The sequence below is a fragment of the Macaca mulatta genome, chromosome 5 (assembly GCF_049350105.2).
Source record: "Macaca mulatta isolate MMU2019108-1 chromosome 5, T2T-MMU8v2.0, whole genome shotgun sequence".
Taxonomy (NCBI): Eukaryota; Metazoa; Chordata; class Mammalia; order Primates; family Cercopithecidae; genus Macaca; species Macaca mulatta.
In genome coordinates, this window is record NC_133410.1 from 32,282,777 (window position 1) to 32,306,875 (window position 24,099).

Sequence of the window (24,099 nt, forward strand, 5' to 3'; positions counted from 1 at the left end):
AAAGAAAAAAACAGCAAGAAAACAGAGTTACTAACTTTTTCTATTACAACTTTTCAAATTCTTAGATTTAGCAAGGTAGAAAATTTAGAGACTTTTCCTCCAATTTTAACATCTGGATAAGACAACGAAAATATACAGATGGATTTAGTAGAGTACTTATTCCAACTATAAATCAGAGCATGTACGCTTTGCTTATATAAGCACCACATTTTAATCCACAGTTTTCAAGTTAATATATAAAATTTTAAAACAATAGCAGTTATGATTGGTGTCTTAGACCTGATAAGGACAAATAATTTTTATTACTCAAGAAATACAAGAGGATTTCTGACCTTTATATTTTCAAAGAAGAATAAGTTGGGTACTTATTGAAACAGAGTAAGTTAAAAGTTATCACAAGAGTCTTACTTTATTCACTTTCATTAATACATATAGAACATTTCAGATAAAACATTATTATAATTATCATTCTGATTAATTATATTTTTAGCAGCAAGATATCATCTAAGGTTTATTAGAAAATGGTGATAATATCTCAGCAGATTTGACTCTAAAGTTGGCAATTTTGATAAATCTAGTTTAATTCTTAATCCAGCCAAAATGCTGGTATATCAAACCAAGTTTTCTTAAAGCATATTAAAAAAACTTTAAAATAGCACAACAACATTGGATTTAATTTAAAATGATGATTCATGTCTATTGACTTTAGCATAAGTGAAAATACATCATATTAATTCTGGAACTTTAGTAAGACATTAATTTTTACTTTAGTAGATAGATATATATATATATTTCTCAGCTTATTACAGTCAAACAAATCATTTCCTCCTGCTTTGATATTGAATCATTAATTACTTCACTTGGTATCTGTCCAATGATATGTAACATTAAGTTTATTTTTCCCAGTTAGTTTGAAGCACCATGTAAATGAGACCAATGAAAGGAGTTTGATACTCATTTGGCTTTGTTTATGGTTGAATACAAACAGAAATGTCCTCTCTGATAAATGATTGCTTTGAAAATTGTAGTTAAATAAGTTCTCTTATATTTAAAACATGCACAATAGTATATATTTTCTGTTTTATGAAACATGTGGTACAAGCCTTATAACAAAATATTTTTTTATCTTAAACTGTAAGAGGACTGTGTTGAAGAAATTATAAGTTCTTCATCAGCGAAAAGCCAGTAGATTAGTAGACAGATATTACTGTTGGTTATAAATTTACTCCTAGGTAGACATGTGACTTTACAGTTATTTATTTATTTATTTCTGGAAATCAGTTTCTCACTTAGAAAATTAGGCAAACTAACTGGGCTCTCAAAGGATCCCAATATCTCTTAGAATAGGCAAGAGTAAGGTCATGTTGGTTTAATGTGGAAAGAAATCAAAATATTCTTGGTATTTTTTTAAGCTTACACAAATGTTTCTGATGATCCAGGCCACTTTCTAACCCTAAAAGGTTACTGTTCACGCTGCTACGTGGCAGCTGGCCATGCAACTTTCATCATCGTGTCATCTGGAACATGAGACTTTCTCGAATGATGTAGCAGAGAAAGAAAATGCTGGTGGGTTTTGCCTAAGGAAGGATGTGCTTGGGATGGAAGTGATACACAAACTTTTCCCCATTAATTTCTTTGGTCACAGTAGGTCACACAATCCTGCTGACTTAAGAAAGCTTGTAGAAGAAAGGTGAAGAATTCTGAAAGTCTTTGTGGGCACTAATTATATCTAACATATTCCCTTGTATCTCTAACTTGTATCTGATTCCCTTATGTGTATGTAACTTGTATCTGATTCCCTTATGTGATTCCCTGATGCCTTGACATTTTCCAGGGAAAAAGTACAGAACTGTGAAAATTTTACCAGTAATAAAAACTTAAGACTTTCGGCATTTTCTCAAGGTATATTCACAAAGACACCCACTCTTGAAATTAGGTATGGCAGACATCATTCTTATCTCACAATTGAGCAAATTGAGGCACAATGTACTAAGGAGAAATCATAAAATTACAGCTCTAAAGTACACCCATCTCCTCAAAGGTAAAGCTTAGAATCTAATCTGAATCCTAGTGAAGCCCTCTTATTCATAAGATGATGTTCTATATGATTGTAACTAACTGGACCATCCTAGGAAGAAGTCATTGTTAAGGAAAATCAGCTTGAGATCAGTACAACTATTTGAATGAAAATGCATAGTTTTATTTATTTTTAATAAGAATATGAATTTTCCAAAGTGGAAGGTATTCTTCATTTTCTGTTAGCTTCTTGCACAAAATTGAAGATAGGACAAGACATTGTTACTCAGCTGTCCTCACTGTGCTCCGCTCACGTGCCCACAGACAAAATCTATTTCTCCTGGGGTGTATTTAAATAAACCTGCACAACAATTTGTGATACTGTGCTAAGTTCCCTTAAAAAACTGTAACTTATAAAATATTTGAACAAGCAGGTCTTCAGAAATTATTTGGCCTAAAACCCTTATTTGCAGATGAGATACCTGAGACTCAAAGAGATCAATTTGGTTTTCTACTGCTACAATACCTGTCAATATTCACATTGTAACATAGATCAACCCTAAACCTAAGCCTTACTCCAATAAAATATCTGCAAAATTGAAGAAGGCATAAGAGATCATTTGGGGAGTTGGTCTTAGAATGTTTCCAATAATGAAATTCATATGGATTGATTTTTAAAGTTAGTTCTTTGCAACTAGTCTTCTCCCATTCCTATCCATGTTCCCTTTATTTTCCCCAGTTACCATAAAATAACAAACATAATCAAATAGCTCCCTTTCTGGAAGATCAGTAAGTTTCTGCTTAGCAGAGCATAACTTTTGCAGTGTGGTCTATTGAACTTTGCAGCCTGGCTACCACTTGCTTCTCCAGGTTCATCAGCGATCTTTACAGCCCATGTCACAATCACACAGAATTCATTAATCTCTGCACATATGATGATATTTCACAACTCTTTGCCTTTGTTATTGCTACTGGGTATTCCCTGCTTCCCAGTACATCCAGGTCCTATCATTAGCCATCCCTCATCTCAAACGATGCCTGTCAGTGACAACTCTCTCATCCCCTTAGGGGTAAATCTGTGCTCCTACAGCACATTGTTCATATCACTCTTGAAGTTTTGCCAAACTCTTCTGCAATTTTCTTCTGTTTCACCCAGTAGACCCCTTAAGGGCAGGAAGCTCATTTGAAACCTCTCCTTTCCCAGTGATATCAGAGTGTGCAGCACCTAATAGCTACCTAATACATTTTGTAGAAGGGTGGAACCATTCGCGAATTAAAACTTCTAACACTTTACAAATCACAAAACACTTTTCATATTATGTCAACCCCTCACCACAGGGTGCCCATGTATTTATAATTCATATACAGAGTTGGCTCTGTGTGTGTGTGTGTGTGTGTGTGTGTGTGTGTGTGTGTGTGTGTGTTTGTGGCCAGTGGCCAGTATTTCAGGGGGTGAGGAGTAGCAAGTTGGGATTTTAGTTTATAAGGAGCACCAGAACAGAAGAAAACAACTGGTAATTGGAGAATGAGTACTTTTATTAACATCTAACCTATTCTTTTGACACATCTGTGCCTTTTACTGACTTATCCAGTTGTGATCTTCTCACCTTCTGAATGCCATGACCACAGACACACAGCACTAATCTAAACTAGCAGCTAGACACCATTTTCTCAAGCTGTAGAAAATGAGGATTTCAAGTCTGCACACCAATTTCCCTTTGTAAGGTGTTTCAGTCCTTATGTTCACTGACCTTATTTCCACTGTGTTAGTTTATATTGCTCTCCGCTTGAGGAGTTTAATGAGTGCATCAATTCCACTGGCTGTTCTGATTACAATATCCTTGCATATGTGCACCTTTTTGGGATAAAAAAGATTACCATGGGCCTTAAAAAAAAGGAGTTTGAGGTCTTCTATTTGGATTTTATAGTTTTTCTTCAATTATTAGTTTCTCAACCCAAATTATAATATTTGGGACAAATATGCTGGTATGTCAAGAATAAATTCATGAATTCTATGTCAGCCCAGCTAGAAATGGAAAGAACATGAGATTTCAAGTGAAGCAACCTGTTCCACCTCCACTACTTACATTTTGTTTGACTTTGGAGAAGTCGCTAACTACATTTAGCCTCAAGTTCTTCTGCTAAATGTAGATACTAATTAGATACTGATTCTGTCAGAATCAAGAGAAGGGATAAATGTAAATGTGCCTTTTTATATTCAAAGATGTATATGAATTTCACGGTACAAAATTATATATGCACATTGTCATCAGTTCTTGCTAAATCTCATTCAGGTATTGACTTGTTATCTCTGAATGCAGTCACAGAATATAATTAAGCACATCTGACATGTAGTTCTGGCTCTTTAGTCAGAAGCCTTAATGGGTGACATTGGGCACCTTACAGTAACCTCAACCAAATCTGGCTTCCATCTTTAGAATTAAGAGATTCTGAGGGCCATCCCTGTTCACAGGATGTAAGTATGACACTTAATTAAGGACCCAGTGGAAGAACATTACAGACAAAAGCATCCAAAAAACCTCAAGCCCTGATGAAGCATGATTGAGGTTTTCCAGGAAAAAGTAAATCTAGTGGGACTGTGTGAAATAACTTAAATTACAGTAGTAAGAAATAAATTCAGAAAGATATACAGGAGCTTTTAAGTCCTTGTATCAGTAACAACTTTTTTTTTTTTCCTTACAAAAGTCCCACAGTTTGGGAATTACAAGTGCTATCAGATCCTGTACCAAATACAACCACATTTAGTCAATTATTCAACCCCAGGATCTATAAAAGTGGTCACTGAGTATGAAAAAGGTTAACAGCAATGTTTTAAAAGAATAATTATGAAAACCTACATGCGTGCTCCAAAATTAAGGGGACAAAGAAAACTGTACTTAGTTCATGCCTGAAAAGTCTCAAAGGAAATAAGCCAGTCTTTCACTGATGATAGTAGAAATACGGGCGTTTGCCATGTGGCCAGCTGTGAAACCTTTGACAGCAGGCTTTGAGTAACACTGAAAAAGTCTCTGCCTAAGACCACATATTGCCAAGCTCATTAGAAAGTGACTGAAGGTACCTCATCATATATAAAGTAGGCATAGGTCAGTGGTGAGTGAGAGGAAATCAGGGCATTGAAAACAGAAAAAAAAATGTGGCATAATGACAGATCACTGCTATTCCAGTGTAAACACAAAAGTCTCAGAATGAGAGTGAAATACAATTCTATTTATTTTTGTATTTATTTACAGTCTCACTGACCCTTTAAAATTTATTCACGAGTGTAACCCCCATGCCACTGAATGGAAACTTCAAAAAGCTTCCCAAATTATTGAAAGTAGGCAATACTATTATTTCTTTATGATGCAAACCAGGTCCCCAATCAGAAATTATATTATATTGTTGAAGATGGTAATTGATAGTCATTTAATTACAAGAAATCTCCCAGCAAACACATTCTCTTCCCAATGTGAAGGACTGAAATTGTTAGCTCTTGGCATTTGAGAAAGACATATAGTTCTTTTTGTCTTCTCTTCCTGGTTACGTCTTTTCTCATTGTAGGTGGGGAAGGGATGAGATATGGATTGCTTGGCTGTATCCTCTCCTGGCCTGATAGTGGTTAAAATAGTCTCTTTCTCATGGATTCTTCAGAGAGTCCCATCTCTGGACATCTGTTTCTTATACTTCTTTTGTCCAGAGTAGATACATATCTATTTAGTCTGCTTTTTCAGTTCCCAGTAATTTGGCATTCACCACCGGTTTCTTGATGTTGGAGTCTCTCTGAATCTTTTGGACAGGACACTCGACAATCCCATACCAGCTTTCTCTCTTGCAGAGTCACTGCTGATCTATGGAAAAACACATATCTTTGCCCAACTAATTCTGGAAGAACATGCTACCTCAATCTGCATACCTTTATCTTCATGTTTCCTTAGTCACCGCCAGTCCCCAGTCCATGATGACCTCCAATTTAAGGAAAACAAACCTGCCTCTCTGAAACAAATTAAAGAGGAGCCTTTTAGAAAAGAAAATCTTAAACTCTTTGAAGCTTGATAAAAACCACAAATATTAGTATCTGCTGAGTCACTATCTCAAATAAACTCATTCTTCTGAATCTTCAGTTCCCAACCCTAGAGGAAATCTGCACCAAATCTCAGCTTTAATGGCCACCATTAAATATGAACTAATAATCTGATTTTTCAGGCATTCAGAAGTCCAGGTCAATCCAAGTCTCAAATCATCCTACACTATTAATATCTTCTTCCCACGCTTGGGCCTGACTCAGGTCTAGAAGCCTCCAGTAGGAAAAACGCATTATCAGCCTTGATTTCTCTTTCTCATGTTTCATTCCCCCTGCTCATTAGCTGCTCTTTCTCTCTTCTGCAAGGTTGATCTTTGTATATTTTAGAGGTGTAGGGAAATGAGGAATTAAGAATCCATAACAATATTTATATAGTGGAGGCATTGCCAATACTATCCCAGCTGTGGAACGCTCTCAAACATGACAGAATTTTAAATATTGGCTCTTTCTTTCTCCTCTGGGGTGTGTGTGTGTGTGTGTGTGTGTGTGTGTGTGTGTGTATGTGTGTGTTGTATGTGTGTGCTGTGTTTGTGTAGTGTTTATTCTTGGAGGTATTTACCACCTGACTTTCCTTTTGCTAGACATCTGACCTCTGACCTCCATCTCAGTCCTTGGATCTCAGTGGTCTACTTTGTACAGATTCTTTATGTTGGAAACACCTCATTTTTTTGCGTGAATCTTTTGGTGAAGGTGTCCTTTTCTGATGACTCTAGCCTCGGGTACATTCCACGGAGCCTACGTCTAACCCAGCATAGCCATTTGCCTATGTGTTCCACTGGTGGGATGTAAATTGCTCTTATGCTGTCTCTTTCTACCTGCTCTGTTTTCAGAGTTGCTTCAAGCTCATTCCTGCTTTTAATATTTTCCAAAATAGAGTAAATTACTAGTTCTGCGCCCACCAATCTCTCTCAAATCTGTCAAATAATATGAAGTCAAATAGTTAGAGAATGGAGAAATCAATGCCACTTAAGAATTTCAGGATTCCTGGACAGGGTGGCATGTGAAACAGATATGGCTTAGACAGAAGCAAGAGAACAGAAAGGCACGGTAGGTGAGCAAGCTTGTTAGGTTTAAGAGTAAACTTTATAATTATGTAGACCTAAATTTGAATGTAATTTCTGATATTTATTACTTGGTTAAATCGAACAGCTATTTTAGTTGTTATGGCCTCCATCTCTTTTCTGTAAAAGGTTATCAGTATTTTATATTTCATAATGTTATTACAAATGTTGAATTACTTAAGATTTGAAGAGAGTTAATACCTAGTTGATAGTAAACACTCAATAACTTATAGCTTGAAATAAAATATGATAAATTATATAATTCTGGAGTTTGATTTTAGTTCATGCAAGTATGTAAAAAATATTAAAAATATATTATTTAGAAGTAAGAAGCTGTCTTTGGTTAGCAATGACCAGTTCATTCTCACCCACCAGGTGCTCCCTTAGTAGATGATATGTTATCTTTTGAAAATCTAACAGTTACTGGTCTTCTCCAAAATACTGTGGGCTCTTTAAAACAGACAATGTATCTTGTTTATTCTCTGTCCCCAGCTCCTGGCACAGAGTGTCTTTAAAAGGAATTTCCTGAATGAACACATTAAGATATTACCTACTAATTATTCGCACAAGTTAAAAATTGGTATAATTATTATTAATAGGTATTAAGCAAGATAATTAAATAATGAAAGTGGTAAATTGGAAAAACTGCCCAATGTTTGAATGCAGAACAAGTTCAATGAGATGAAGATGAGTGATTACAAGACGATTTCCCTAAATTAGATCCACAGTGATGAAAATCCAGACAAATGTAGCATTGAATGCAAAGGTGACTGTAGTCATCCAGGAGATAGCGTGCAAGAACAGGCTGTCTTACATTACAGAACAATACAGTTAATATAGGAGACAAAGGAAAAATAAAAATCTGAAGTCTTGCTCCTAAGAACTCTGGCAAACAAGAGAACAATAATAGTGTTACTTAACACATTTGTGGAAGTCGAGAAGCATATTGACTTGGAAGTAAAACATGAGCTATTGGTGTTTGGATTTTGAGACAACATTTAGTCTTTTAAGTGTAAACTTATTTTTCCAGATGTGGAAGTGTAGAAATGGATTCATCAAGCTAAAAAAATCTACTTGCTGAGGTATCACTAGAGAAGTGATAGCTGTAATATGAGCTTAGATTAACTGAAGGAAATGTAAGTGTATATAAATGTACTATATTACATACAGCACATTTTCAAAAGCAGGTTAGTAACACGGAACTCTGAATTTTGATCAGACTTAGAAACTAGAAATAATACTATTTACTGAGCATGTAAATTGTGCCAGGTAGAAAGAGGGCATGGGTTTTAAGGAGAAGAAGTTGTCTAAGATCACATAACAAGTAAATATTATGAAGATTCTGAACTTATCCTCACTCTATCTCAAAATCCTGTTTATTTTCTCCAGCAATTATAGCAAAGGTAATATAGATGGAATAGTCTGAAGGAAAAAAGGTTAATCCATGTTTAATGGAGATGAGTGCCTTATGAACAGGTTATTAAAACTATAGGTGGACATGAAGAAAAAGTTGAGGATGATAAAAATAAAATGTGATAAAGAGACTGAGTTGCCAAAACTCTCTTTGAGTGACCACGCTTGGAAAACCAAGTCACAGTGCTTTCTGGCCATCATTAACTAATACTTTTGGTATCTACATACTTTCTAATGATTAGAATTCTTAGATTTTACAAACAGTTATCCCTGGCATTGCTTCTAGAAAATTTGTCTTGAAAGATTTCCATAGCCCTGCACATTCAAGGTCTCATGTAACTGACAAGATAATGACAGGGGCAATTTTAAACTGTTAAAAGACTTTGCTGCATTTGATCTTTTCCAGTGCTGATTTCAGCAAAAGAGGGGGAAATTGTTCATTATGTCAAAAAGAATGTAAAATACAAAATATGATGCCAGTTTCTAAGACTTTTCCATCCAAATGTTCTTCTACCGAATGACAGGAGTATGTCAAAAATATAGTCAAGGAAAAGAAAGTATGTGTTGGTTGATCTCAAACTAAGAAAGTAGTTACTGTTAACAAGCTTTGCAATTTCACAAATCTTCATTTATGTATAACAGTACATGATTTTATATTAGCCAGAAGACATGACAGGAAAAGGGGCAATAGTCACTGCAATAAAAACGATCTTTGATTATATGAGATAGTTTTATTCTTTGGTTTTCAATTTGATTCAATACTCAAACTAATGAAAATGCTACAGCAAATAAAATGCATTTCCATTGCACAATCATTTGTCATGTGCTTGGGCTAGCTATGAATAACTTGTTTTTCATATATGTGGTTATTTAGTTTCCCAACATTAAACTGTTGTGTTGCCGGGCGCGGTGGCTCAAGCCTGTAATCCCAGCACTTTGGGAGGCCGAGACGGGCGGATCACGACGTCAGGAGTTCGAGACCATCCTGGCTAACACGGTGAAACCCCGTCTCTACTAAAAAATACAAAAAACTAGCCGGGCGAGGTGGTAGGCGCCTGTAGTCCCAGCTACTCGGGAGGCTGAGGCAGGAGAATGGCGTAAAAACCCGGGAGGCGGAGCTTGCAATGAGCTGAGATGCGGCCACTGCACTCCAGCCTGGGCGACACAGCGAGACTCCGTCTCAAAAAAAAAAAAAAAAAAAAAAAAAAAAAAACAAAAAAAAAAACAAAAAAAAACTGTTGTGTTGTATTGCTAACAACAGAAGAGAAAAGGTTAATTTAAACCAGCATTAAGAGGAAAAATAAAGCTCGCAAGAGAAATGCAAGGTTTAGTCAAAACAGACAGTTGGGAACAAATGGCAAGGAGCAAAATACACTAATTGAGAAGCAGGCAAGACATTTTTTCACTTCCTTCTTTTTGAGTGCACTGATTAAAAAATAGTTAATTAGCACACATCACCAGATCTGCTCTACGCTGGGAGTTTAACCTTATAATGTTGTCATTTTTCAAAGAAGCAGGGTGTTTAATGAAAAGCACCATTAAGTTATAATGTACAATGATGTGTATTGTTGATAGATGAGAGACTACTCAAAACATTCCTTTGTAAATTTTGCATATTTCTCGCATTTATCTACCACTTTATGTTTACTAAGTGCTTTACTCTTGTTCAAAAATCTATTTTTCAACATCGTGTGAAAATAATTTTGCTTGAAGCCTATTAGAATATGTAATGGTAAATTTTTTCTTAACAGTTTATATCATTTATATTGTTTAAACACAGTTACTCTCAATTATTCTCAGTTGCATAGGAAACTGTTGCAAGTTTACAGTGCCCACTAGAAATTCCTGACTCAGCAATTATTGATCAATTGTCCACTATATGAAGCATAAATGTACATGAGTATAATTCTCTTTTCAAAGTTTTTATCATCATTGGAGCAATAATATTTCTAATCAGGAATAAGACTTCTATAATTTATTGGCGGAACAAGACAGTTGAAACTAAGAGGCTTAGACCTGCATCAGTGCAGGATTTCTTCAGGCTTGTCCTCCAGCATTCACTACCACATTCAAAATATACTCTACTCCTAATTATCAAGGGAAGGAATAACAACACCCAGATGAGTCACAAGAATAAAAGGCTGCATTAGTTGAGTGTGTATTCTGCATCAGGCACTGTGCCTAGCATGCTTATGACTTATTTATCCTTTTGCCTCATAATAACTCCATAAAGCAACTATTATAATTACTTCCTGCTTTCAGAGGGGAAAACTGAATTTTAGAGAGTCCAAATGATTTGCCAGACATTATGTAACTAGACAGAATGGAGCTGAGATTCACACTCAGATAGACTTCACCAGGCTCTTAACTTCCACATAGTGAAATACACTTTCTCTCTATCACATTGGGGACTTGTAACACCTTACCTAGTGGCTATTTAAACAAGCCTTGCTTTAGTTTAGCTGTCCTCCTACCACCTTATTTCCCATAAAGGGGGCAAGCAAAGGCAGCATTATTTCATCAGGTGGAAAAAATTGCTCCCCATCTACTCCAGTCCATAGGGATTTGTGCCTTACCCTTCGGTTTGTGAGGCACCTGAGCCAACACAAAATAAGATAAAATTATCTAAGCAGAACTGTTAAATCTTTGCCCAGCTTCTGTATATAGTCAGAAGGGCAGCTGTTCCTGTGATGGCCAGAATCTCTGGGGATGCCTTGGCTGTAACTACCCATATGATTATGATTGCAGATTTCATTCTGGCAAAGAGAAAACATATTCTGACCATGGCAAGTAAAGGAGAAAGTATTATGCATTCAGAGTATTGGGACATTATAACATTTCAGAATTGTAAGTGTCATAAAGGTCACTTTTCTTTCATGACAAGAGTGTCTGACCCAATGCAAGATCATTATGCATACCATCACAGCTGTAAGAGGAGTAAGCCTTTAGTAAAGCAGCTGGCCAGAATATTCTAGGAATTATCTACAATATCTGATGATTCTTTGTGATCTAATTTTTATGTATTGCAAAAGATGAGAGTATAGTTTCATCCATAGAAAGATGCAGATAGTCTGGTGACAGCACTAACTCAGACAAAAATTTCATTTTGTGTTGGGCACCTTGCTCCAAATTATTTCTCTCACTCCAAATTCTGATACATTCCTCCTTCTGAACCAGTCCAACCTGGGTACCTAGCCAATCCTAACAAATTTGGAGGCATTATTTTGAGCTCCATTCTCTCCCATGGTATTGTTATGGTTCAGAGATACCTACAAGCTAACAAAGTTGCGGTTGTTATCCTTGCCATTTTGTCCTTGCCAAGTTTCATTCCCTTAGCAGTGATTCATCCTTTGTCATTTTCATACAGTATTTCAAATAGGGCTTCTGTCTGGGTATCTTTAGTCTTTATGAGTTTTTATCTTAAGTTTGAGTCTTGCCTTAAACATCATAGCATTTGATGAGAACACCCAACAAAGGACTTCTCTTAGAATTTGAACTTTTGTTTTCTGATGTCCAATTCATTTTTGTTGATACAGAATTAATAACTTATATGAGCCCATCACACTGTAAGTGTCTTATCTCATTTACAATATTCTTTGCTTCAACCATACTCTTCTCATTATATTCGAGCACTGGATGGAGAACCAGAGCAAATTGGGCAACACTTCTCCCTAATGACATGATCTAATGTTCACTCACTTTTAAGGCCCTTCATTATGGCAGATCATTCTGCTACATCCATTTCTAGATTCTTCTCCCCTGCCAGTCATTCATCATTTTGGTTTCAACATGTTTTTCAGTTGCTATTCTTCAAAGTTGATAGTAGGCAATTTTTTTTATTATTCTTCTTTACAATAAGGAGCTTATTTTTAACATTCTCCTGGACATAAAAGAAGTATTCAACCTCAGGAAATATCCAATAAAGTATTTCATACCAAGATGCAATCCACACAGAGATTTTGACAGCAATAATTCTTTCATTTTGAAGTATATTTCCAATATTTTGGAATAATCTTCTTTCTATCTTAAGGAAAATCCTTAATCTTATCAACTAAGAGGATGTAATAGTTGGCTTTTAAGCCTCTGGCATTTTTCAGAAAAAATAATCTATTTAGGAATAAAAGTGGCATTAAGAAAGTGGTTGAAGAGGTTTTGCTTGGACTTTCCATAGTGCATCAGTCTCTGTACACTTAAAGAAATGAACTGTCTTTAAATAGTCTAATGGCTTTTAAAGGCACTCTAATAAAACAACACTTCCTTTCAACTATTTGATGCACTAAATGCATTGCTGCTCCAGTAGTTTCATGTTAAGTCTTACCTTTCTCCTAACTTGTTTTTACATTTGCATATATATTTTATAGCTATAGATACAGAGTATATTTTATACTATTAATGGAAAAGTATTTTAAATCCAGAAAGTTCAGATTCAAGAAGTATAGTCTTCAGTAACCCTTTAATATGTCCTTCCAAGCTTTTTTACTCATGCAGGGTTTCTATTTATAGCAAAGGGTTTTACTTTTCTCAGGTGATTTATACATTTATATGGATTAATCTCAGATGTTCATTCATATGCTTGTCACTAATAGTTAATATTTAATGAGTACTTTATTAGTGGCTGACACTGTACTATTTGCATGTATTAATGTATTTAATACTCTACTCCCAATAGTCCTCTAAAGTAGGTGTTATTATTATCCTAATTTGATAGATGAGAAAATCAAAGGACAGAAAAGTAAAATAACTTTTACAAAGTTGCACTGATAGAGGAGAATACTGTGTCACCTATGTCACACAGTTGACAAAGAGAAGCATCAAACCCAGATTTAATGACAGAGCTCATAGCGTTAGCTCCTACCCTACCCTTCCTTAGTTGAAGTTTGGAGAATCTTAATATCTCACCCAGGGTCACCTAAGTAGTATTTGATATAATAGGAATTTCAATTCAAGTCTTAGAACTCCAGTTCCCAGAGCATAGTATCTATTTTACTCCAGTAACTCTTCTTAATAAACTCCAGTAAAACTCTTCTTAATAAAGGGCTTATCATAAATGATATAAAAAACTATGGCACTATAGCATGGTCATAGCATTTGGTGCTTTGAAATACTTCTGCCAATAAGTATTTTAACATAACTTTTCTAGCACTTTTCCCATAGCAAACACCATGACTAAAGAAAAGAAGCATTTCTGTAGATATTTCCAATTGGAGAAATTTGTTGAAGAACATTTTCTTAGCATAAAACTTTGGCAGAAATATACGTGTGTCTAAATGGGACAAAGGGGAAAAAACTTATTGTTCTTCTTTGCTGTTGTATTCTGTATTGGCCCTTTCTTGCTAGTAGCTATTGTAGGAACTTGAGGCAGACTGACAGACATACTAGGCTTTAGATCTAGTTAAAAACAGAAGAAGTACATGAAAACCAATGGAATTATTTCTTACTTGTTTCTAAAGTAAAGCATGACTCTCATCACTGAGAGCACAATTCAACATCAGTGGTCTATGCTGTCACATTTGAGATACTTTCAACATGATACCATTTTATATATTTAAATGTCTAGTGTGTATTGCACATTGTGCCAAGCACTAGGGGTGGGAAAAAAGAGATATACAACACAAATTTTACTCTGCTTCCATTATTAGAGTATCAAGGGGAAAATATGAAGTTTGGAGTAAGGCCATGTTGCCCCTGGTAGAGAATAAGATGAAATTATACACTTAGTGGTAGACCTTTTATCTACAGGCCACAGTTTTTCTCAATCCCTTTTGCTGGTTCTTTGTTTTCTCCCCCACCTCCTGTTACAGGATTTAGGCCTTGGAGAATTCATTAATTTAAATACTATGGATTTGCTTTCACTTCACAGTTTTATCTAGCATAGACCTTTCCTCTGTGAGCCAGCCTCAGACTTCTATTCTCAAATACAGCCAAACCTACATTCTTGAACTTACACCTACACCAAAAATTTGCCTCAGCCACAGTCTTCCCCATTCACAGGATTGAAAAACTCAAATTTTCCAGTTTCTCAGTTTAAAAATCACTTCTTTCATCTTCTTAAGCACTCAACACTCTTGTGCATTTCTTTATTTTTATTATATTTGTTACACTCTATTACATGTTATATATTATATATTATTACACTCTATTACATGTTATATATATACACTCTATTACATATATATTATGTTATATATACATTACATGTTATATATATATATATTAATACTGTTGTAAGCATGCTGTATTAGATTATTTAATTTAATCTATACCACACCTCTATTAAGTGGAAACTATCATAAGCCTCACCTAGAAAATACAGTCATAGTGATATAAAAGGATTAAGCATCTCACCCAATTTTCATGGCTGAGCTGGAATTTAAACAGTCTGACTTGAGATAGTTGTCTAAAAACTATGCTGTGCTGGCCCTAGGAGGCAACATGGAGCTTACTACACTATAATCAGTGCTATGAGCAGTTACCATGTAGACACCAAGGAAGAACACCTAAGGAAGGTGTCAGCTTCAAGTTTAGAAAGTAGCAAGGAGGCTTTCAAAGATGAGTTCATTCTTGAAGAATGCAGTGGTATTAGGGCAAAAAATAAAATAAAAGGCGTCACAGAAAGATGAGGCAGCATAAAGACAGACAGAAAACTTGGCAGGTTGGGAGGTCTGCATCAGATTACAATGTTACTTAAACATAAAATGCCAAATCACAAAGAGCCAGGAATTCTGTCTGAATGGCCAGCAATACAAAAACACTGAGGACTCTGAAGCAGCATTGGTATTATAAGTTGAGTTTCCCTGAGCTAGCCCTGAGAAAGGTATGTGTAAAATAGTAGAAACAAGTGGAAAAGAAAGGGAAAAAGAACAATCGAGGGTGGGTATCAAATCAGATGTAGGTGAATTTGGCCCAGTCTCAAAAGAGAGCTCAGACCAACGAAAGCCACATCCCATAGCTTTTGGCCTCAGAGGCAAGGGAGCTGAAGTATCTATGCTCCCACTCACTAGTCGCTGGTTGAAGACTGCCAGCTGGAAGGCTCACATACTCAGGCACTGCAGGCTCCAAGTGCAGACAAACACATCTGGCAGCTTGAGCACAGCTTCTTTAGTAGGAGGCATGGGTGCTGGGAATAAAAGCTGGGAGCACATGAGCCCTCAAAATAGTAGTGGATCTGGGGCACGTGGGTGAAACTGTGATAGTGCCCCCAAAGCCACAGGCTTGGCATGGGTCTAATTGACTTCAGTTCCATTTATATTTGTGGACAGAACAATGCACTGGCCTAGAAACATCTTCTCTTCTGCTTGTTTACTGTTCACTTTTACTCTAATTTAATTACTTCCCACAATTGCCGAGTGAATAAAAATAACTATTGCTTTAATTAGCCCTCCATAATTACCAAAGTGTAAGGTTGGGAACTTTTATTTATTTCATCATGTATCTATTAAAATATATTAACTACAAGAGATCTACCTTAATGGAGGAGTAGCTACAAATGGAGAGTTTTGCAACGTTTTTGCGGGGACGTGGTAGGGAAGAAAATTAATTAACCAAGGCAACACTACAACAGATGAGCAAATAGTTTTCTGGGTAACTATTTTCATAAGGATTGTCTGCACAAGATAGTACTATTTTCTTCCATCTTACCAAGAAGAAATCTAAGTTACAAAATATGATTTAGCAAGTATTCCTAAGGTTGCAAAGTTGGTCTGGCAGCTCTGGCCTGCCTGACCCCACAGCCCATGCCTCTCATCACCTCTCTCATTATTGAAAATTCAGAAGCAGAGGCCAATAAAAGGTTTTTGTCTACTCCTATGCCCATCATCAGATAGTCTAAAACAGAAAATAAAAGAAGACTGTGCATAATTGGCTTTCAAGCAAAAGACAAAATGTTTAATTATAAAAGAGGTACATTAATTTACCTTTAAGATGTTTTAGGAAAACATCACTAAACTTAAGGTGCATTTCTAAATATATATGAACTGCATGGACATTGACAGGTTTGACTATTCACTAAGAAGTTGAAAAGTAGCTATGTGTGACGAAAATTTTGCCCTTAGCTTCTTCAGTGCCACACTTAAGTACATCCTTCATATCTGGCTAATATGTAATGGACATAATGAGGGTGAATAAGCTTAAATAATAAGTTAACAGAAATCACTGGAGATCCTTAAGATGGATATTTGCCTTTAGTGACTAAGAATTGGAGAGACATAATTTGTCAGTAGAAAGACTATTGTGAAAAGAGTAATCTTTACAAAACTTTTAGCAATTTATGAATGATTCCTTATGAGTAAAACAGGCTGATATCTACCCAGCCAATTTATAGTATTATTACGTAGATCAGAGGGTAGAAAGGATACAAAGAAACTCAAAATTGTAAAGTACACAGCTACACATACATAAATAAATTTGTGACAGTCTGTATCATCTAGATATTCCTATTGCAGACCCTCTAATAGGATGCCTTTATAAATTTGCACAGAATGTTTGTGTGTGTGTGTGTGTATTCAAGTTTTCTTCTCTTACTCATAGTGCTATGCCGAATAACTGCCACCAAAAACATTATACTCTTTAATTCCCAGAACTTGTAAATATCTCACGTTGCAAGCTAGAATTATAGTCACTGATGACTTGTAAGGTCATCAATCAGTAGACTTCAAGATGAGGAGATTTTACCGGCTTATCTAAGTGGTTTAAATGTAATCCCAAGGATCCTGCAAATGCATAAGAGGGATACAGAAGAGTAAGTATCACAGTGATGCAATATGTAGAAGAATCAATTGGTCGTTACTGGCTTTGAAGATGGAAACTGACTATGAACCAAGGAATGCAGACAGTCTCTATAAACTGGAAAAGCAAGGAAATCAATTCTTTCCTAGAACTCCAAAAGAAATGCAGCCTTGCCAACACCTTGAAAATAGTCTAGTAAAACCTATTTTGTATATATGAACTCCAGAACTTTCAAATAATATATTTGTGTTATATAAAGCTACCAAGTTTGTATTATTTGACACAGCTGTAGTTGATATCTAATACATATACAGATAAAATTATCCTGCACATTGATTTTGCATTGAAGAATATAACCTTATACTTACGGAAAATAAATTTTTGTCAATGTGTTACTATGTAAACAGATGGAATATTTTTATAACTATTTCCTTAACCTAGAAGAATAAAGGCAGAACACTATTACAACTGCAGAGGCAACGGGAACACTGAACCAAAACATTAGTGAATAAGCTTATGTAAGTAGGATACACTAAGCTCTTAAATATAAGTTTAGGGACATTGTGTTGTTATTATTATTCTTTATTATTATTATTATTTATTTATTTTTTATTATTATGATACCTTAAGTTCTAGGGTACATGTGCATAACGTGCAGTTTTGTTACATATGTATACTTGTGCCATGTTGGTGTGCTGCACCCATCAACTCGTCATTTACATCAGGTATAACTCCCAATGCAATCCCTCCCGCCTCCCCCCTCCCCACAATAGGCCCCGATGTGTGATGTTCCTCTTCCCAAGTCCAAGTGATCTCATTGTTCAGTTCCCACCTACGAGTGAGCACATGCGGTGTTTGGTTTTCTGTTCTTGCGATAGTTTGCTGAGAATGATGGTTTCCAGCTGCATCCATGTCCCTACAAAGGACACGAACTCATCCTTTTTAATGGCTGCATAGTATTCCATGGTGTATATGTGCCACATTTTCTTAATCCAGTCTGTCACTGATGGCCATTTGGGTTGATTCCAAGTCTTTGCTATTGTGAATAGTGCCCCAATGAACATACGTGTGCATGTGTCTTTATAGCAGCATGATTTATAATCCTTTGAGTATATACCCAGTAATGGGATGGCTGGGTCATATGGTACTTCTAGGTCTAGATCCTTGAAGAATCGCCATACTGTTTTCCATAATTGTTGAACTAGTTTACGATCCCACCAACAGTATAAAAGTGTTCCTATTTTTCCACAACCTCTCTAGCACCTGTTGTTTCCTGACTTTTTAATGATCGCCATTCTAACTGGCGTGAGATGGTATCTCATTGTGGTTTTGATTTGCATTTCTCTGATGGCCAGTGATGATGAGCATTTTTTCATGTGTCTGTTGGCTGTATGAATGTCTTCTTTTGAGAACTGTCTGTTCATATCCTTTGCCCACTTTTTGATGGAGTTGTTTGTTTTCTTCTTGTAAATTTGTTTGAGTTCTTTGTAGGTTCTGGATATTAGCCCTTTGTCAGATGAGTAGATTGCAAAAATTTTCTCCCATTCTGTAGGTTGCCTATTCACTCTGATGGCAGTTTGTTTTGCTGTGCAGAAGCTCTTTAGTTTAATTAAATCCCACTTGTCAATTTTGGCTTTTGTTGCCATTGCTTTTGGTGTTTTAGACATGAAGTCCTTGCCCATGCCTATGTCCTGAATGGTATTACCTAGTTTTTTTTCTAGGATTTTTATGGTTTTAGGTCTAACATTTAAGTCTCTAAGCCATCTTGAATTAATTTTCATATAAGGAGTAAGGAAAGGATCCAGTTTCAGCTTTCTACTTATGGCTAGCAATTTTCCCAGCACTATTTATTAAATAGGGAATCCTTTCCCCATTTCTTGTTTTTCTCAGGTTTATCAAAGATCAGATGGCTGTAGATGTGTGGTATTATTTCTGAGGACTCTGTTCTGTTCCATTGGTCTATATCTCTGTTTTGGTACCAGTACCAAGCTGTTTTGGTTACTGTAGCCTTGTAATATAATTTGAAGTCAGGTAGTGTGATGCCTCCAGCTTTGTTCTTTTGACTTAGGATTGTCTTGACAATGCAGGCTCTTTTTTGGTTCCATATGAACTTTAAAGCAGTTTTTTCCAATTCTGTGAAGAAACTCATTTGTAGCTTGATAGGGATGGCATTGAATCTATAAATTGCCTTGGGCAGTATAGCTATTTTTACGATATTGATTCTTCCTATCAAGGAGCATGGTATGTTCTTCCATTTGTTTGTGTTCTCTTTTATTTCACTGAGCAGTGGTTTGTAGTTCTCCTTGAAGAGGTCCTTTACAGCCCTTGTAAGTTGGATTCCTAGGTATTTTATTCTCTTTGAAGCTATTGTGAATGGAAGTGCATTCATGATTTGGCTCTGTGTTTGTCTGTTACTGGTGTATAAGAATGCTTGTGATTTTTGCACATTAATTTTGTATCCTGAGACTTTGCTGAAGTTTCTTATCAGCTTAAGGTGATTTTGGGCTGAGATGATGGGGTTTTCTAAATATACAATCATGTCATCTGCAAACAGGAACAATTTGACTTCTTCTTTTCCTAACTGAATACCCTTGATTTCTTTATCTTGCCTGACTGCCCTAGCCAGAACTTCCAACACTATGTTGAATAGGAGTGGTGAGAGAGGACATCCCTGTCTTGTGCCAGTTTTCAAAGGGAATGCTTCCAGTTTTTGTCTATTCAGTATGATATTTGCTGTGGTTTGTCATAAATAGTTCTTATTATTTTGAGATACGTTCCATCAATACCGAATTTATTGAGAGTTTTTAGCATGAAGGGCTATTGAATTTTGTCAAAAGCCTTTTCTGCATCTATTGAGATAATCATGTGGTTTTTGTCTTTGGTTCTGTTTATATGCTAGAATACGTTTGTTGATTTGCATATGTTGAACCAGCTTTGCATCCCAGGGATGAAGCCCACTCGATCATGGTGGATAAGCTTTTTGATGTGCTGCTGGATTTGGTTTGCCAGTATTTTATTGAGGATTTTTGCATTGATGTTCATCAGGGATATTGGTCTAAAATTCTCTTTTTTTGTTGTGTCTCTGCCAGGCTTTGGTATCAGGATGATGTTGGTCTCATAAAATGAGTTAGGGAGGATTCCCTCTTTTTCTATTGATTGGAATAGTTTCAGAAGGAATGGTACCAGCTCCTCCTTGTATTGCTGTTAGAAGTCAGCTGTGAATCCATCTGGTCCTGGACTTTTTTTGGTTGGTAGGCTATTAATTATTGCCTCAATTTCAGAGCCTGCTATTGGTTTATTCAGGGATTCAACTTCTTCCTGGTTTAGTCTTGGGAGAGTGTAAGTGTCCAGGAAATTATCCATTTCTTCTAGATTTTCTAGTTTATTTGAGTAGAGGTGTTTATAGTATTCTCTGATGGTAGTTTGTATTTCTGTGGGGTTGGTGGTGATATCCCCTTTATCATTTTTTATTGCATCTATTTGATTCTTCTCTCTTTTCTTCTTTATTAGTCTTGCTAGCAGTCTATCAATTTTGTTGATCTTTTCAAAAAACAAAATCCTGGATTCATTGATTTTTTGGAGAGTTTTTTGTGTCTCTATCTCCTTGATTTCTGCTGTAATCTTAGTTATTTCTTGCCTTCTTCTAGCTTTTGAATGTGTTTGCTCTTCCTTCTCTAGTTCTTTTAATTGTGATGTTAGAGTGTCAATTTTAGATCTTTCCAGCTTTCTCTTGTGGGCATTTAGTGCTATAAATTTCCCTCTACACACTGCTTTAAATGTGTCCTAGAGATTCTGGTATGTTGTATCTTTGTTCTCATTGGTTTCAATGAACATCTTTATTTCTGCCTTCATTTCATTATGTACCCAGTAGTCATTCAGGAGCAGGTTGTTCAGTTTCCATGTAGTTGAGTGGTTTTGATTGAGTTTCTTAGTCCTGAGTTCTAGTTTGATTGCACTGTGGTCTGAGAGACAGTTTATTATAATTTCTGTTCTTGTACATTTGCTGAGGAGTGCTTTACTTCCAATTATGTGGTCAATTTTGGAATAAGTGTGATGTGGTGCTAAGAAAAATGTACATTCTGTTGATTTGGGGTGGAGAGTTCTGTAGATGTCTATTAGGTCCGCTTGCTGCAGAGATGAGTTCAATTCCTGGATATCCTTGTTAACTTTCTGTCTCGTTGATCTGCCTAATGTTGACAGTGGGGTGTTGAAGTCTCCCATTATTATTGTATGGGAGTCTAAGTCTCTTTGTAAGTCTCTAAGGACTTGCTTTATGAATCTGGGTGCTCCTGTATTGGGTGCATATATATTTAGGATAGTTAGCTCTTCCTGTTGAATTGATCCCTTTACCATTATGTAATGACCTTCTTTGTCTCTTTTGATCTTTGATGGTTTAAAGTCTGTTTTATCAGAGACTAGGATTGTAACCCCTGCTTTTTTTTGTACTCCATTTGCTTGGTAGATCTTCCTCCATCCCTTTATTTTGAGCCTACGTGTGTCTCTGCATGTGAGATGGGTTTCCTGAATACAGCAAACTGATGGGTCTTGACTCTTTATCTAATTTGCCAGTCTGTGTCTTTTAATTGGACCATTTAGTCCATTTACATTTAAGGTTAATATTGTTATGTGTGAACTTGATCCTGTTATTATGATATTAACTGGTTATTTTGCTCGTTAGTTGATGCAGTTTCTTCCTAGCATCGATGGTCTTTACATTTTGGCATGTTTTTGCAATGGCTGGTACCGGTTGTCCCTTTCCATATTTAGTGCTTCCTTCATGGTCTCTTGTAAGGCAGGCCTGGTGGTGACCAAATCTCTAAGCATTTGCTTATCTGTAAAGGATTTTATTTCTCCTTCACTTATGAAACTTAGTTTGGCTGGATGTGAAATTCTGGGTTGAAAATGTTTTTCTTTAAGAATGTTGAATATTGGCCCCCACTCTCTTCTGGCTTGTAGAGTTTCTACCGAGAGATCTGCTGTTAGTCTGATGGGCTTCCCTTTGTGGGTACCCCGACCTTTCTCTCTGGCTGCCCTTAAGAGTTTTTCCTTCATTTCAACTTTGGTGAATTTATTGTTCTTTTGTGGAAAAGGGAATACTTTTCTGGGAAAAGAACCATATATAGTATTTTATTGCACAGAAAGTACCTGCTTTCCTTTTCCATTAAGGCCCCAGAGAGAAAAATAGCAGTTGTGAAGGAACCACAAAAATACATTTATTCTTTCATTCTTAGTTACTCTAATGGATGCTAAACCCTAGTTACTAGTGAGAAAAGAGAATTCATTCCATATTGTAACAAAAGAGAAATAGTCAATGTTGAAAGACTACTTTTTTGGTTATTGACAATCCATTAAAATATTCAACTATGATGAGTTTCAATGTTACTAACATAATGTTCAAAAAAATTAACACTTCCAAGCAGGATGATTTTGTCACAAATAGAGACATGGAATGGGAAAGAGAGGAGGAAGGACAGAGAAAGAGGCTGAAAGAGACAATGGTTTCTGGCACCATCTGTCAGTATGCTAATAGTTGCTTTTATGGCAGCAGCAGGTTTAAGTAAAGAATATCAAGCATTTGGATGGTTTGCCATTGCATCAGCTGTTGTCATTTTCATTATATTTTTGCTCATTATCTTTATTAGGTAAAGGCACTGAAAAACACATTGCTTATTAAAAGCGATTATTGAGTGAGGAGGAAAAATAGACTCTAAATAATATTTTAGAGATCAATAAATGACAAAGACAAAAAAATGCTAAAGTAATAACATATTTTTGGTATATTTTGGAATTAAAATTTTGGAAATAAGAGATTTTGAATATAGGAGAGTTCACGTATAGAATTGGAATTGTTATAAAAATTGACTGCACATTTTTCATCTATCTAATTTGAATTATGTTTAAAACATTATCAAACTAAATTTTTGTGGTGTGCTAATAGCTCACCTATTCTTTATATTTTCTTTTCTTCCATGAGACAACCTTTACACTGTAGCTGGGATGGATCAGTAAATGCTTCATGTTGGGCCTGTCTCTGTGCCTATGTGGAAACTTCCTTCTCCAAAACCATCCTGATTTCAAACCTAGGCTTCCTTTAAGAACATATTTAAAAATTACTGCTTATGTGAAATTGTGTTGACATGAAAGATCAGTAGGTATTAGATAAAGAGTTGTGGAGGAAAGAGAAGGATAGCTAGACACTGAAACACACACAGAGACTGAATGTGAAAGCTAGAAGGGAGTGCTCAGGTCAAGTGGATGAATGATACAGTGTGTTTTAAAGTTAGCAATACAATCAAATAAATTAGAGGAAAAATACATGATCTTTACCAAACTTCTGTTCCCTTACATGTAAAACTTCTCATAGTATTTTTAAAAATAGACATCAGTGTATGTATAAGTTTGAAAGGTATTCTTAATCATCTCATTACATCTACATACCAGGAAAGTAGAATTCTTTATCCTCATAATCCCATTTTTAACATTTGTTATTACTGAACACAAACTACTACTGTAATTTTGTTTTCACTAATCCCTGAAACATAAATGTATACCAATATCTTTGATAAGAATAGCTGCTCTGAATTGTAAGCATCTTGTCACAATGATGTATAGTTCATACTTAAAATGTAGTCACTAAATGAATGAATGATAGGTTGAAAGAATGAAAGTCTAAATATTCCTCTCTTTGGATATTGTTACATTTCCTTAATTAGCAAAGGAGAAGAACTAGGTAGACCAGACTTCATATGGTCAGAAATATAGGATAGATCATGAGCACTCATAGCAATTTCTAGTGGCATATAG

The 24,099-nt window shown here is 35.7% G+C and overlaps 1 long non-coding RNA gene across 1 annotated transcript in view; it reads right to left on the reverse strand.

The window, feature by feature from the left end:
• Window positions 1-5,223: 5,223 nt before the first annotated feature.
• Window positions 5,224-24,099, reverse strand: part of LOC114678272 (uncharacterized) — a 39,418-nt gene continuing 20,542 nt past the window's right edge. The window contains exon 3 of the long non-coding RNA XR_013417507.1: window positions 5,224-6,009. This is a non-coding gene — a long non-coding RNA (uncharacterized LOC114678272). The remainder of the gene's footprint in view (window positions 6,010-24,099) is intronic.